The sequence below is a fragment of the Scyliorhinus torazame genome, chromosome 13 (genome assembly GCF_047496885.1).
Source record: "Scyliorhinus torazame isolate Kashiwa2021f chromosome 13, sScyTor2.1, whole genome shotgun sequence".
In the NCBI taxonomy this organism is placed as follows: Eukaryota; Metazoa; Chordata; class Chondrichthyes; order Carcharhiniformes; family Scyliorhinidae; genus Scyliorhinus; species Scyliorhinus torazame.
Window position 1 is genome coordinate 106,798,842 of NC_092719.1, and position 15,468 is coordinate 106,814,309.

The 15,468-nt window shown below is 45.8% G+C and overlaps 1 protein-coding gene across 1 annotated transcript in view; it reads left to right on the plus strand.

The window, feature by feature from the left end:
• Positions 1-15,468, plus strand: part of rnf123 (ring finger protein 123) — a 718,228-nt gene that overhangs the window by 625,867 nt on the left and 76,893 nt on the right. The gene's annotated exons all lie outside the window — the stretch shown is intronic.

The window sequence follows — 15,468 nt, forward strand, 5'->3', positions numbered from 1 at the left end:
CTTCATATGTTTGGTCTATTTTCAAAGCCTTTATCCACCTATCAATATTACTCTGTTTGATCCTTTCAAACTCCATGTATGTTTGACCAAATTATTTCCTTAAATTTCTAAACCTTTGTCTGTAGGCTTCAGGCACTAGTTCATATGCACCTAAGATGGATTTTTTCACCTCCTCATTTGTCCTAGTTACCTCCTCCGATAGTGATGCAAACACTTCACTAGCCCTACCTATCATCTTTGTTTGAATCAGTAATACCCACATGTCCTGTGGCCATTTCATTTGTTTAGCTACCTTCTCAAAGGAAATGAAAAAGACTTCTACCTCCTTCTCGTCAAACCTTGGCAATGCTTGGACATATTTAAATAGATTCCCACCAAGCCTTCGACTTTGACGCTCTTTCTCACTGTCCTCATCACTATCATCCAACTGTACGTTTCCCTTTACGTCTGCCAATTTTAACTGACTCATGATTCATGGCCATTTTCTGAAGATCAAACTCTCTCTCTTTATCTTTTTCCCTGATCTGTGTCTTCCTTTCTCTTTCTTTTTGTTCTGCTGGAGCTATTCTTTTCTTCTTCTCTCTCTCATCCTCTCTATCTCTTTCGTATTCAAGCTGCTTTAATTCTTTCTCATGTTCCATTTGTTTAAGTTGTAACTGAATTTTTGCCATTTCCAATGAGTCAAACTGTATCTCAGGCAACTTTAAATGGTTAGCCATAATTACCTCATCTTTTCGCATTTTGTCAGGTAATGTTAACTGCAATGTTTTTGCCAAATCTAACAGTCTGCTTATAGTCTCTGTCCGTAAGGTACTGCGTGTGACCGTCTCCACCCCCAAAAACTTCAGAGCCTCTGAAAGAGCCATTGTCCACAACACTCCCTACTTAAACTAAAATACCATACCTGAAAAGCACCCACAATATGCTCACCCCTCACTGTCTTTTAGTTCACAAAGCCAATCCAATAGATAGACTTTTATCCCCCTCGAGCCTCCAATTTGTTATGGGCCAGGGTTTAGAGAACCCCAAAGTTTATCATGGAGTTCACCGGACCCACAACTTTTAATAGATTGTGGTATGGGGAGCACAAAGCCCACTCTACAGTTCTGGTACAGCAAAAATCGAAAAGTATTTTTTAAAGCAAAACAATGTTTATTCTTTGAACTCAAGTTAATATTTTTAAAACATACAGTGAACATTTTAGCAACCATTAATTCAAAAACAACCCCCAAAGAAACAACCCTAAGTAATCCTTAATAAATTCCCAAACAACATCCAGAAGACAAAAGAAACACCTTTTAACAGAAGCACATCAGATTTAAATTCACTGCTGAAAACAGTTATAATTCTGAATTCACCAAATGATCAAGAGATAGTCTTTTCATGGCGGAGAGAACAACAGTACACCTGCTTTGTCTGGCTTCAGCTCCAACACTGAAAACAAAACCAAAAAAACACAGACACACCCAAGCTTTTCTCAAAGTGAAACTAAAAAGCAGAACCAGAGCTCAGCTCCACCCACACTCTGACATCACTGCAGTAACATGAGCAGCCAAACATTTCTTAAACTGACATTCTCATGACACTAGTTAACCCTAATCTCCCACAACCCCCCCACCCCCAAACTGCTGACTTAACTGTCCTGGAAGAAGTCAATGATCGGTTTCCATCTCCGGACGAACCCTTCCATCGACCTCCTTTAGGCAAATTTAATTTTCTCCAATCTTAGGAAAACCGCGAGGTCGCTCACCCATACCCCTGGTTCCAGAGGCTCCGAGACCCTCCACCCCTACAGATCCGTCTCCGGGCCACCGGAGAAGCAAAGGCCAGAACGTTGGCCTCTCTCGCCCCCTGGACTCCTAGGTCTTCCGACAATCCAAACACAGCCACTTCTGGATTCGGAACCACCTTCACCCTCAGTAACTCTGACATCACGTCAGCAAACCCCTGCCAAAATCCCTGCAAGTTTGAACAGGCCCAGTACATGTGAACATGATTCGCGCCCCCTCCACCTGGCACATACCTATGCTCCACCCCCTCAAAGAACCTGCTAATTCTGGCCACCGTCATATGCACCCTATGGACTACCTTAAATTGAATGGGATTCAGCCTGGCACACGAAGAGGACCCATTCACCCTCCTCAAAGCTTCCTCACATAACCCAGTCTCCAGCTTTCCTCATAGCTCCACCTCCCACTTTCGCTTAACTACGCCTATGGGGCACCCTCCCAGTCCATCAATTCCTTGTATATTTCTGATACCCTGCCCTCTCCAACCCCTGCTCTCGGCAGCACCTTAACCTGCAACCAGATCAGGAAAAGACAGCACCTGCTTTCTGCACCTGTAAATATCTGAACCCATTTCCCCTGGACAACTCGTACTCCTCCACCAGTTCTTCCAAACTCGGGAAACTGCCCTCCACAAACAAATCTCCAAACCTCCCGATCCCCACCTGCCGCCAACCCTGAAACCCCCATTCCAGACCTGCCACAGATCGGGGCCCAAATCGAGGCTCCCTCAAGCCTCAAGTGCTGTCTCCACTGTCCCCACACCCTCAGGGCCGCCACTACCACCGGGCTTGTGTAGTACCTGGGCGGCGAGAACAGCAGAGGTGCCGTCCGTCAACAGTGCTCCCAGACTAGTACCCTTACAAGAGGCTGCCTCCATCCACTCCCAGCCGACCCCCCCCCTCACTACCCACTTCCTTACCATGGCTATATTTGCTGCCCAATAATAATTCAATAAATTTGGCAAAGCCAACTCGCCTCCCCTCGTCCTCGCTCCAACAATGCCTTCTTTACCCAAGGGGCCTTTCCCACTCACACAAACCCCAATATCAACGAGTTAACCTTCATAAAAAAGGCTGATAAAAATCGGGAGGTTCTGGAATGCAAACAAAAACTTTAGGTGCACAGTCATCTTTACAGACTGCACCTACCCCGCCAATGACAACAGAAGCACATCCCACCTTTTAAATTTGCCCCTCATTTGCTCTACCAGCCGAGCCAGATTCAACATGTGTAGTTGCTCTCACCCTGTCCTTCACCATTTCTTTTTTTTTTACTAAATATTTTATTGAGATATTTTTGGTTTTACAACAATGTACCTGAGCCTAGAAACATAGTGCAAAAAGCCTTCTTCCTCCCTTACAGGTCCACCTTTATTAACCTCCTACTCTAAGCTAAACTAACCCCCCCCCCCCTTCTGCTGACGATTAATTTTCCGCAAAGAAGTCGACGAACGGTTGCCACCTCCGGGCGAACCTGAACTGTGACCCACTCAAGGCGAACTTGATTTTCTCCAAACAGAAAAAGCTACCATGTCAGATAGCCAGGTCTCAGACTTCAGGGGCTTTGAGTCCCTCCAAGCTAATAATATCCATCTCCGGGCTACCAGGGAAGCAAAGGCCAGAACGTCTGCCTCTTTCGCCTCCTGGATACCCTTCCGACACCCCGAAAATCGCCATCTCCAGACTTGGTGCCACCCTTGTTTTTAACACCGTGGACATGACATCTGCAAATCCCTGCCAGAATCCCCTGAGCTTTGGGCATGGCCAAAACATGTGGACATGGTTCGCTGCCCCCCCCCCCCCCCCCCCCACACACACACACACACACACGTTGCGCACCTATTATCCACCCCAAAGAACCTGCTCATCCGGGCCACTGCCCGGTGTACGACCTTAAACAGTATCAGGCTGAGCCTGGCGCATGTTGTGGACACGTTGACTCTACTCAACGCATCCGCCCAGAGACCTTCCTCTTTCTCTCCTCCTAACTCCTCTTCCCACTTGCACTTCAGCTCCTCAGTCTGCGTGTCCCCTGGCCCCATGAGTTTCTTATAGATGTCAGAGACATTCCCTTCTCCCACCCACACTCTGGAAACTACCCTATCCTGTATCCCCCCTTGGTGGTAGGAGTGGGAAGGTTGAGACCTACCTACGTAGGAAGTCCCGCACCTGCAGGTACCTGAATTTGTTTCCCCTCGCCAATCCAAATTTCTCCTCCAGCTCCCTCAAGCTAGGAAAGCTCCCCTCTATAAACATATCCCCCATCCTCTCAATTCCTGCCTTCTGCCATCTCCAAAACCACCCGTCCATCCTTCCCGGGTCAAACCGGTGATTATTACAAATTGGAGACCAGACCGATGCTCCCTCCGCTCCCACATGCTTCCTCCATTGTCCCCAGACTCTCAGGTCTGCCACCACCACGGGGCTGGTGGAGTGACGGCGGGAACGGCAAAGGCACCGTTATCAACACCCCCAAGCTGGTGCCCTTACACGAGGCCGCCTCCATACGCTCCCATGCCGACCTTCCCCCCCACCACCCACTTCCTAATCATGGCTATATTTGCCGCCCAGTAATAGTTACTGAAGTTTGGCAGTGCCAGCCCGCCCTCTCCCCGACTCCGCTCAAGCATTCCCTTTTTTACTCGCGGGGTCTTGCCCGCCCATACAAAGCCAGTGATAACTTTGTTAACCCATTTAAAAAAGGACCGCGGAATTAAGATGGGGAGACACTGGAACACAAACAGGAATCTCGGAAGGACCGTCATCTTCACCGTCTGGACCTCCCAACTAACGATAACGGGAGCGCGTCCCACCTTCGGAAATCGACCTTCATTTGGTCTACTAGTCGGGCCAGATTAAGTTTGTGCAACCGTTCCCATTCTCGCGCCACTTGGCTGCCTAGATACCTAAAGCTTCCCCCTACCACTCTAAACAGCAGTTCGCCCAGTCACCTCTCCTGTCCCCTTGCCTGGATCGCAAACATCTCGCTTTTCCCCATATTTAGTTTGTACCCCGAAAACTGGCCAAATTCCCCCAGAATCCTCATGATCTCGTAGTATTAGAGACATGAGACATCAATTACACACCTCTTGTTGCACTGAGCAAAATTTAGGGGGAGGCAGTGGCATAGTGGTATTGTCACTAGACTAGTAATTCAGAGTACCAAGATAATGCTGTGGGCTCCCAGGTTCGAATCCCACCATGGGAGATGAAATTTGAATTCAATAAAAATCTGGAATTAAAAGTATAAAGATGACCATGAAACCATGCCAATAGTCGTAAAAATCCATCTGGTTCACTAATGTCCTTCAGGGAAGGAAACCTGCTGTCCTTACGCTTACCAGTTGACTCTTAACTGCCCCCCCACCCCTTCTGAAAAGGCCCAGCAAGCTACTCCGTTCAAGGGCAGTTAGGAAAGGGCAACAAATGCTGGCCCAGCCAGTGATGCCCACAACCCAAAAACAATTCTTTTAAAAAGCAAGCAGATTGGGAGACTTGTAACTTCATTCACATTCACCTTGATCATTTACAGCCAACTTTCAGCTGTTCCTATCAATAGATTTGTTGCTGTGTTACTTGGCTTTTCTCCAATAAAGGAATGTTATTAGGAGTATCATGACCAAGTGTGAAGGGGTGATTTGGCTCCCCTCTATTCAACCTCCTCAGTTGGTAGTGTCATGAGAATGTCGCTTTAAGAAATTGTTAGCTGCTCATGTTACTGCAGTGATGTCAGAGTGTGGGTGGAGCTGAGCTCTGGTTCTGCTTTTTGGTTTCACTTTGAGAAAAGCTTGGGTGTGCCTGTCTTTTTGGTTTCGTTTTTCAGTGTGTTGCAGCTGAAGTCAGCCAAAGCAGCTGTACTGTTGATCTCTCTGCCATGAAGGACTATCTCTTGATCATGTAGTGAATTCAGAAATTTAAATGTTTTCAGTATTGAATGTAAACCCTGATGTGCTTCTGTTTAAAGGTTGTTAAGTCTTTAGGAATTAAAAGGACAGCGTAAAGGATTACTTAGTGTTGTATTCTTTGGGGGTTATCTTTGAATTAATGGTTGCTAAGATATTCACTATTTGTTTTAAAAAGGTTAACTTAAGTTCATAGAATAAACATTGTTTTGTTTTAAAAATTACTTTTCCATTTCTGCTGTACCACACCTATAGAGTGGGCAGTGTGCTCCCCATACCACAATCTATTAAAAGTTGTGGGTCAGGTGAACTCCATGATACACTTTGGGGTTCTCTAAACCCTGGCCCATAACCGTAGCAAAGTTTTAAGTTTATTTTTCATGAGGAAATGTCTTTTCCAAATCAGCATGCATTTAATTATTACAAGAAGCCAATCAAACAAGGCTTCCATAAGATGTAGGAGCAGAAGTAGGCCATTCGGCCCAAAGAGTCTGCTCCACCTATCAATGTGATCATGACTGATAGAAACAGGAGGAGGCCATTCAGTCCATCAAGCCTGCTCTGCCATTCATTATGATCGTGGCTGATCAAGTTCAATACCTTGATCCCGCCTTCCCCCCTATCCCTTAGGCCCCAATAGCTATATCTAATTCCTTCTTGAAATTACACAACATTTTGGCCTCAGCTACTGTCTGGTAGTGAATGCTACGGATTCACCACTCTGAGTGAAGACATTTTTCCTCGCGTCAGTCCGCAAAGGTTTACCCCCTTATCCTCAAGCTATGACCCCTAGTTCTGGACTCCCCCACAATCGGGAACATTCTTTCTGAATCTACCCTGTCTAATCCTGTTAGAATTTTATAAGTTTCTATTACATCGCCTCTCACTCTTCTAAACTCCAATGAATATAATCCAAACCGATTTAGCATCTCCTCATGACAATCCAGGAATCAGCCTGGTAAACCATTGTTGAACTCCATGGCAAGAATATCCTTCCACAGAAGGACACCAAAACTGCACACAATACTCCAGGTGTGGCCTCACCCATGCACTATACAATTGCAGTAAAACATCTCTATATGCTCGGCACAACATCGAGGGCCGAAGGGCCTGTTCTGTGCTGTACTGTTCTATGTTCTATTCCTATACCCAAATCCTCTCGCCATGAGGGCCAATATACCATTTGCCTTCTTTACTGCCTGCTGTACCTACGCGCTTACTTTCAGCAGCTTATGCACGAGGACACCAAGGTCTCGCTGAGTATCCACCTCCCTCAATTTACACCCATTCAAATAATAATCTGCCTTCCTATTTTTGCTACCGAAGCGGATAACCTCACATTTATCCACATTATACTGCATCTGCCATGCATGCACCCACTCACTCAGCCTGTCCCAATCCCACTGAAGCATCTCTGCATCCTCCTCACAGCTCACCCTCCCACCCAACTTCGTATCATCTGAAAATTTGTAGATTTAGCTCCCTCGTCCAAATCATTAATATATAATGTGAACAGTTGGGGTCCTAGCACAGATCCTGGGATACCCCACAAGTCACTGCCTGCCAATCTGAAAAAGACCCATTTATTCCAATGTTTTGCTTCTTGTTTGCTAACCAGCTTTCTATCCATCTCAAGACTCTCCCCGTAATCCCATGCATTTAGCTTTACATATTAATTTGCTATGTGAGACCTGAATGAAAGCTTACTGAAAGTCTATATAAACCACATCCACTGGTTCTCCCTTGTCAACTTTACTAGTTACATCTTCAAAAAAATTTTGTAGATTTGGCAAGCATGATTTTCCTTTCGTAAATCCATGCTGACTTTGTCTGATTACACCGCTGCTTTCCAAATGCTGGGCTATGAAATTGTTGATAATGAACTCCAACAACTTCCCTACTACCGACTTCAGGCTCACTGGTCTATAATTCCGTTTTCTCTACACCTTCCTTTTTAAAAGCGGGGTTACATTCGCTACCCTGCAATCTGTACGAACCATTCCAGAGTCCAGAGACTTTTGGATAATGACCATAAATGGATCTACTATTTCTAGAGCCATTTCCTTAAATACTATGGGATGAAGATTATCAGGCCCTAGAGATTTGTCCACCTTCAATCCCATTAATTCCCCCAAAACCATTTCTTTACTAATACTAATTTCCTTCAGCTCTTCACTAAAACTTGTGTTTTTTAGAATTTCCGGTACATTATTTATGTCTTCCTTTCAATTTCTTTTTTTATTTGTTTATGGGATGTGGGCGTCGCTGGCTGGGACAGAATTTATTACCCATCCTGAGGGCATTTAAGAGTCAACCACATTGCTTTGAGTCTGGAGTCACATATAGGCCAGACCAGGTAAGGATGACAGATTGCTTTCCCTAAAGGACATTAGTGAACCAGGTGGGCTTTTTTATTTCCAGATTTTTTATTGGATTCAAATTCCGCCATCTGCCCTGGTGGGATTTGAACCCTGATCCCCGGAGCATTACCCTGGATTACTAGTCCAGTGACCGTACCACTGTCTCCCCTAAATTTCAAAAGTTCCACTCAGTTGAAAGTTGAAAAATCACATTTTCAAAAATAAAGAGGCATAACTCAGAACAGGAGGTAGGTTTATCTCCTGGACTGATGCATCAAGTAGATGCGCCCTAATAAGTTCAGTTGCTTTATTTTCCTCTCATTCTAAAGGGGACCTTTGTTACTTGGCTACTGTTTCACGCAGCATGATTGAAAGCACAAACTCATGACTTTGGATGGCAGCCTTGGAATGAGTGGTTGCACATTTGGTGGCTCCCGCTAGAAGTGGATTTTTTTTGGTCCTTCCCACCCAAATCACGTGGTGTTGGATGGCAAAGCGTGCATGAGCACAGGGGAAATGGTGGGACTGGTTTATGGCACATCTGCCGAGAAGTGCAACGAGAAAGAGGCAGAAAGGACACCAGAACAAGAAAGTTTTTATGGTGCGAGACAGGGGAATATATGGTGGAGAGCAGGGGGGCAGCGCTGCCTACCCAGTGGTCTACGGAGCAGCTGGTGGAATTCCTGAAGAGCAAGCTTCAGCAGCAGAAGAAGGAGGCCTTTGAGGATTTGGTGGAGCCTGTGGTGATATGCATCACTGTATATACACAAGGGGTTAATGTAAATACACTACAACTAAGTAACCACTAGAGGGAGCACCAGAGATGTCATGACATGCAGACATACAGCCAATGGGTCATCACAACAGGACACAACCAATGGGTAATCAGGACACCCAGAGGTGGCATTACCACAAGGGGGCACATCACAACCTATATAAAAGGACAGGGCACACATGCAACAAGCAGTTAGCACCGCCCAAAGAGATGATTTGGTCCTTGAAGACTACTACTCAGACGATGATTCCTTCCTTGGACACAGAGAGCGCAATGACAATGCCGAAACACAAGAAGATAATTGGTTTTTCGAAGAATACGACTCAGACATGGCTGAGTTATTCGGATATGATGATCATACAAGCATCAGCACCATGGTTGAAAAGCTCAAAACGACTCTACTCATGGTAGATGAATCCAATACCGTGATGCCATGGCAGTTCGTCGATACATTGGGTGACAGCAACCTGTCAAATACCCACGAAGAAGACGAAGCCCACAGAGAGCGGCCTGATGCCACACAAAAAGTGGTCCACGCACCACGAAGTGTCCCCGACTCCTCACCGAGGGGAGTACACGCACCACGAAGAGTCCCCAACTCTATACAGTGAGCGATGAAAGACTCCACAGCGAGACCACTGCACGACTCCACACAGAAAGCGATGAAAGACTCCACAGCAAGACCACTGCACAACTCCGTTGAGAGCGCACAGATAGACTCCACAGTGAGACCACTGCACGACTCCACACAGAAAGCAATAGACTCCACAGCAAGACCACTGCACGACTCCGTTGAGAGCGCACAGATCGACTCTACAGCGAGACCACTGCACGACTCCACACAGGCAACGATGCCAGACTCCACAGAGAGAGCGATACACGCCTCCCCTGCAAGCCCGTTGACAGACTCCACAATGGGAGTAACTCAAGACTCCAAAGCGCAGTCCATGCATGAACAAGACCATGACGGCCTATCCACCTTATCTGAGCAACCAGCAGCAGACGATGCAAGTCTGCCATGCTCATGTGAACAACAGAAAGACTATGACAGTCTACCCAGATTACTTGAGCCACCAGAAGAAGACTCTGACAGTCTACCCAGCTCATCTAACCAACAAGAAGACACTGCAGGTCTACCCACTGTATGTGAGACTAGTGACGAAGGCATCACAATTCCCATACAAGATGTGCAACATCACAGCGAGACTGACAGATCTTAGCTTGGATGCACAGAGGCACTCGACAATCCAAGTGAAACTACTCGTGAATCCTGTTTGACCACGCCAATTGAAACCTCATTCACTTGAGGCTCTCCAAAAGAAAATGAAATCTTGAACATTTTGACTCCAGGCGAGGAGCATCAAGAAACCAAAGATGATTCAAGTGAACCTGAAATGACTCCGACAGAGGACCATCAAGAAACAAAAGTTGATTCAGGTGAACCAGACTGGGAGCATCAACAAGCCAAAGATGATTCAAGTGAACCGGACATGACTCCAGACAAGGAGCACCGAGGAATCAAAGACGAAACGCGCAATGAAACAGCAGATGCCACGAAGGACACTGACACAAGTAACTTTGTGAAGGACTCGAATTCTCCACTCGGAATGGTCATTGAGCGCAACAAACACAGCAACAAAACCTACAAAAACAACACAGACAACAACAAGAAGCGTACCAAAGGTATCAAACAACAAGCACGACAAAACCAACAACACTGGAACCACGACTGGTACGACATGGTACAACTCTGCAAATGCAGGACACCGTGACAGCACAGCTCAAGACTATGGCAAGTGTGCAGACATACAATGGCATGACACCGCATCTTAAAAATTCACGTTTGCTACACTACAAACAAGCAGACCAGCTTTCAAGGCAGCTGACATACGGCATCAATACCGCAAACACCGACACCAGTCTAGGTCAGACAGGAAAGATGACATCAAGAATCGCTACCACAAGCATCGGGGAAAAAAAGAGTCCAAATCAGACAACAAAGTGATTTGACCATTTGAACACCTCCTGATGACTTCTTGGTTCCTTAAGCACAGGGACACTGACGGCCTTCACAAGAAAATGACAACATCAACATCGACACTTCAATAACAAAACAAGAAAGCCACTCGACCATATAAATTCATGAACTTTGGACTCATAAATATTATTTGGTATTGTATAATCATCACTGTCATCATGACTTGTACATGTCATCACTTATCTACCTATTTTGTTCAATTTTCTTTAACCAAGTACAGAAAATATGTAACATGAGAAAAGGGGGGATGTGGCATCACTGTATATACACAAGGGGTTAATGTAAATACACTACAACTAAGTAACCACTAGAGGGAGCATCAGAGATGTCATGATATGCAGACATATAGTCAATGGGTCATTACAACAGGACACAACCAATGGGTAATCAGGACACCCAGAGGTGGGTTTACCACAAGGAGGCACTTCACAACCCATATAAAAGGACAGGGCACACATGCTCTGCCTCTTTCCACAGACAGACATCGAGAGAGTACATCAGGGTTGATCAGCAGCATCACACCCAGCACGTGGCTTAGAGCAGGCTGGTAAAGATAGATTGAGTTACTACAGTTAGATTAGCAGAGAGTCGAACTCATTCAAGAACTGTGTTAATAGTTCAGCAAACAAGTTGAACTCATTTCATAGTCTGGAGCTTCCTTTGCCAGAGCATACATCAATGAAGCAGCTTATGCTGCACGAAGCAGCAAAACACAACAGAGCCGCTTAGGGCAGTGACCGAGCATGTGAAGCAAAGGCTGGAGACAGGAGCCTGACAATCCAAAAGATGGAGGAGTCGATGGGGGAGCATGACAATCGGTTGACATGTCGGGAAGCGGAGTTGGGAACGGTGATGAGCAGCCAGAAAAGGCTGAGGGAGAAGCTGGAGGATCTCGCGAACCGCTCCAGGAGGCATAATCTGTGGATCATGGAGATGTCTGAAGGCATTGAATGTGCAAAGGCCACAAAGTATTGGGCAAGCATGCTGGAGAAGTTGAGGGAGCATCTGACCATCCACTCGAGGTGGACTGAGCGCACAGGGCGCTCAGGAGAATGCTTTTTCTTTCTTTACAAATTTAGAGTACCCAATTCTTTTTTTCCAATTATGCAGCAATTTAGCGTGACCAATCCACCTACCCGGCACACCTTTTTGGGTTGTTGGGGTGAGACCCATGCAGACACGGGGAGAATGTGCAAACTCCAAATGGACAGTGACCTGGGGCCAGGATTGAACCCGGGTCCTCAGCGCCGTGAGGCAGCAATGCTAGCCACAGCGCCACCATGCTGCCCGGAGAAAGGTGAGATTTTGAGGGTGGATCGGAGGTATTCGATTGTGCCAGAGATTCGGCTACTAAAAGCGAGGCAGAGGCTCCAGATAGAATTTGGGTTGGTGTCCACGGGGAAGGCAGTCGGGCAATTGTGAGGGGCAGTGTACGATTATGGGGAAAAAGTGAGCAGGAAGTTGGCACACCAGCTGAGAAAGTAGGCAGCGATGAGAGAGATTGGTAGGGTGAGGGATGAGAGAGGCAAGGTGGTGTCGGACCCAGAAGGGGTGAATGGGGTGTTCGAGGCCTTCTACAGGAGGTTGTGTGAGTCGGGGCCTGGGGAGGAAACCATGAGGCGGTTCTTGGGCGGGTTGAAGTTCCGAAGGGTGGAGGAGGAGAAGGTTCAGGGGTCAGGGACCCCGATTGGGCTGAGGGAGATGCTGGATGGCGTAGGATCAATGCAGGGCCAGATGGGGTCCCAGCAGAGTTTTATAAGAAGTTTGGTGTGGAGCTGGGGCCTCTGCTAGTGAAGATGGATAATGAGGTGAGGGGAACTCACTATGTTAGGGACTCCAGAATAGGCAAAAGCTCCCTCACTGTGAAGAATTACAGACATTGAGCAGTGTTCCCTCACTCTTGAGAGGAATCATGGTGAGTAATCACAGGCACGTATCCTGTCACTTTACACCAGGAACTGAGAATGGCCCTCAGGCACGTTATTGGTTAGTTTTGTCACCATTGACAAAAGTTAGTATAATGGGCTGTACTTATTACAAATGACAAATAGATCCCTGCCTGCGTGTTGGATGAAAACACCTGTAATATTATACTGTAATCAATTGGGTTTTTATTTTTAACCATCAGCTTCTAATTGTGGAAGCTGTTGTGTGGAATATGAATCATGTTCCTCTGGACTCCTTGCTCTTCTTTGAAGAGATATCCATTGATTTTAGCAGAACTAGATTGTCCTTCCATCTCAATTTCCTCTAGATTTGTGCGCATTTTCTTTTTTTAGAGTACCCAATTATTTTTTTCAAATTAAGCGGCAATTTAGCGTGGCCATCTACCCTGCACATCTTAGGGTTGTGGGGGGAGAAACCCACGCAGACACAGGGAGAATGTGCAAACTCCACACAGACAGTGACCCGGGGCCGGGATTGAACCCGGGTCCTCAGCGCCGTGAGGCAGCAGTGCTAACCACTGCGCCACCATGCCACCCGAAGGTTTGTGAGTATAACCATGATTGCAGATGTATACGAATCTTGTGCAATTTGTCCTTATATTTGTGTTCTGTTCATCTGACCAAATGATCACTGGGCTGGATTCTCCGGTCCCCCAGCCGCATGTTTCTCAGCGGAGCGCTGTTTGCTGGCGGCAGGATTCTCCCTTCCTGCTGCTGCCAATGGGATTTCCTATTGAAGATACCCCACGCCAGCGGGAAACCCACGGGTGGGCATGCGCTGCCAGTGGGAACAGTGAATCCCAATAGCCGGAGGAATTACGGCCACAGTCTTTCAGTGACTTAAGTATTTCCTTAGTTATGCTTTTATATTAATCTCTCCAGTGCAGTTGCTTAATTAATGGTACAGTACATTCTGTCTGCAGTGAAATTTAATCCACACTCACTGGGTGATGAATACTTTTTGTTTCACTGACTTACAAAAGATTTATGTACTTGAGTATTGTTTTGACATAAAATATACAGTATAAGCAATACTGCTGTAGTTGTCTATTTGGAGGGCCTGATACGCATTGATGCAGTTGGGTGGTGTTGCTGACTAATGTAGTGCAGACCATTCTTTGGTAGGGACTCAGGCTATACAGGGAATTCTGCTGGTGCACAGGCCCTATGGAGGTTTGGAAGGGATTAAGGGGTTTTAGAAAAAATCCGTGCCCATAGGCTGCCTTAGCGATTTGAAATGTGAAAGAGTCTCACAGGTCCCGGTGCTCTTCCAGTTCTCTGTATCATAAGTAGTTGATCATTGTATTTGTTATTGGACAGGTTGATGAATTTCATTTACTTGGCCTTTTCTCTCTGCAAAAGTACATTTAATTTCCTTTTAACCTATTTGTCCATTTGAACCCATTATACTGACCATTAAACAATTCATGGTAACATATTGAACAAGCATAAACTTTCAAGAACACAAGAAATAGGAGCAGGAGTAGACCATTTGGCCCATCAAGCCTGTTCCGTCATTCAATGTGATCATGGGCTGATTTTGGGCTTCACTCCATTTTCCCGCCGATTCCTCATATCTCTTAATTCCCAGAGACAAAAGTCTGTCTGTCCCAGCCTTAAATGTATTCAGCGATGGAGCATCCACAGCGTCTGGAGTGTAGAGAATTCCAAAGATTCCCAAACCCTATTCCAATTCCTCCTCATCTCAGTCCTAAATGATTGGCCCCTTATCCTGAGACTGTGCCGCATGTTTTAGATTTCCCTGACCAGCAGAAACAAATCTCTCAGCATCCATCCTGTCAAATCTGTTCAGACTTTTGTAGGTTTCAATGAGATCACCTCACAATTCTTCTAAACTCCAGAGAATATAAACCCAATTTAATCAGCCTCCTATCATAGAACAGTAGCTTGTACCTGCAGTCCAACTTTGTGTTCTTTGTATGAGCATACCCATATTCTTTGAACATCCGCACTTACAATTTTCGCACTCTTTAAAAAATATTCTGCTTTTCTGTTCTTATGGCCAAAGCAAACATTTTCACACTTCCCTATATTCATATTCCATCTGCCATCTTGTTGCCTGTAGTGGTTTTAAAATTAAGTCTGCTGGCCTCAGAGGCTCAAACAAATAAAGAGTTTTATTAGAACACGTTAACGCTACATGCAGTTCTGGTACGCTTCCCGTTTGCCTGCGCAAACGGCTGATGACGTCATGTGATCGGTCTCTTAAAATGCCCCTGTTCTACTGTAAGCCTGCTAGTAGGGGAACACTACACTAGAAATACCATGATTATGCAACATTGCCCTCCGGCTTAACCTGTCTCTATCTCATTGCAGCCTCTCTGTGTCTTCCCCACAGCTTACCTTTCCACCTAGCTTTATATCAGCAGCAAATTTTCTGTCTCTTCGTCTAAGTCATTAATATAGATTGGAAATAGCTGAGGCCCAGCACTGTTCCTTGTGACAACTCACTATTCACTGCCTGCCAATTTGAAAAAGCCCTGTTTATGCCCCCAATCTATTTTGTACCCGTTAACCAATCCTCTATCCAAAGGATTCCATTCCTTTTCCCCGATTCCACCTGATTTACTTTTTTACTCTTACTTGACAACTATTGTATTCTATTTTATTTTGACTCTTCAGCAGAGTGAGCCATTC